This window comes from Olea europaea, unplaced genomic scaffold (assembly GCF_002742605.1).
Source record: "Olea europaea var. sylvestris unplaced genomic scaffold, O_europaea_v1 scaffold1509, whole genome shotgun sequence".
NCBI classification, from domain to species: Eukaryota; Viridiplantae; Streptophyta; class Magnoliopsida; order Lamiales; family Oleaceae; genus Olea; species Olea europaea.
The window spans coordinates 43,420-45,672 of NW_019232668.1; positions in this window are offsets into that span (position 1 = coordinate 43,420).

Here is a 2,253-nt window from a genome sequence, read left to right on the forward strand (position 1 = left end):
CGAATCCATTTGAAAGTTTGATTCCATTTCTTTTTATGCCATCGTCGCAGAGATCTTGATGTTGCCTTGGAGCAGCGTCAAAATTAAGTAGAAAGAAATAGAATAGAGTATGACGTCCAATGGTACAAGAAGAGGCATGCGCCAAAACAGAAGAGGTTTCTCTGTTTTAAAACATTGTAAAAATGTGAATTTTTGTAAACAAGAGATAACCCAAGAAGTAGTTGGTGCAATTTCCTTTCTTGGAATTGTCAGGTCAGAAAGTGACATGGGGTTGCACAAGGGGAGATTTTTATAAATGGCCTACTACTATTCATTTTTGGTAAAATGTCTATAATACCCTTAATGAAAGGATTTGTCATATTTTGCACAAGATATCCTTAATTTATTGGGATAGTTCTAAATTCCTCTATTTCTCTCATTTCGAGTTTTAATATATAATTACATCCTTTGATCTAATAAATTAGAATAATCTGTAATATAATTGTCATGTAATTTACTAAAATTATCATATTCCTTAGATGAAATATCCATAATCTCTAGTTGAGCAAAAATATTTCTTATTTTTTTCCAATAGTTTTTCTAACAGATTATCTAATCCTTTAATTGTATAACCTGGCATTATTCAGATAATTTCTTGCAAGCTTTATGAATAATAACATGTTAGATAAGTTTTTTACAAACATGAAAAGTAGAAATCCCTACGATTCTTTCAAGATATTAGAAGAATTCTTTCTAAATTTAACAAAGACAATAATTTTACCTTACTTTTGATCTTAAATCTGTATTCTTAGTACCGAGTGACCTTCAGGCTCTGAATCTGCAAACTACTCCCTCAAACGGCCTCTTGCCTCAATGGGAATTCTGCTATTTCAGCTTCTTGCCCTCACTGTATCTTTTCTTAGAATTAAGAATAAAGATCTTAAGTAAAGAAAATTCTCTCTTTGTTAAAGTAAGAAAGAAATTATCTTCTTCAATCTATCAAGAATCTATGGGATAAGAAATTTAGAAACTCATATTTTTCTGATATCAAAAGATTGGGATTTTATTTCTATAATGATTTATACAAGGTTTCTATTGTATACAAAGGGTTTTCCAGAAAAACTGGTTTTGAAAAACTTAAGGAAAGAGAATGGTTTCTAACTCGAGATGCCATTCTTTCCCCAAAGACCTCTATTTATACATGACTCAAACTTACTATTATTGATCTATTACATCATTGCATACATCAGAATTTTGAAAAAAGGCTCACATGCCTCTCTATTCTTTTCCTCTTGGGGTCTACATCTTCACATGCATTTTTTGCTTTTTCATCAAAGTGGCATCTTTTCTTTTATTATTGCCTTGCCATCTTTGGCTTCATATGCAGCTGGCTAGATGCTTTTCTATTATTGCTTTTCCATCTTTGTCTTCATACTGGCTAGATGCTTTGGTAGTGGTAGGTTGTTCTCCATCCATCAATCTCTCAATCTTGTCTACATGTGGGGCATTCCCTCAATCTGCATGTCAAAGTGGCATCTTTTCTTTTATTATTGCCTTGCCATCTTTGGCTTCATATGCAGCTGGCTAGATGCTTTTCTATTATTGCTTTTCCATCTTTGTCTTCATACTGGCTAGATGCTTTGGTAGTGGTAGGTTGTTCTCCATCCATCAATCTCTCAATCTTGTCTACATGTGGGGCATTCCCTCAATCTGCATGATTCTTGAATTGTTGTTGGACTTCCATTAATTTGATGAGTATCAAATTTCTGGATATATTCTTTTAAAATGATAGATTTTTTCTTTTCCATTATTTGTAAGGAGTGTCCATCCTTCATATTGGCACAAGCATCTGAATTTTTTATCATATAAGTTCTTTGCAATATTGTAACGAACTTTCATCCCCAAAACTCTTCGAGATTTTATCCATGATTTATTGATTTTAGGCAATGGTTTATTATTTCGGCCAACTTCAATCTGGAAATCTCGGCCAACATATCCAATGGTAATAATATGTTCAGCAGGATAGTATATCCTTCCATCAACTTCAGGACTTATTGAATAAAATTTGATATAAATAGATCTTCCTTGGGCAAATTTTGAAACTTCTGCCCTGAATATATCATCAAATTTTTCAATTTCTTTTAAATCTTTTCCTGGATAAATCAAATCCAGAAATCCATAATCTGCTGCCATCTTGACCATGAAAGGGTCTGCATCTTTGGTAATTATTAATCTGGGATAAACATGATCTCCTGATGCAATAAAATAAGATTC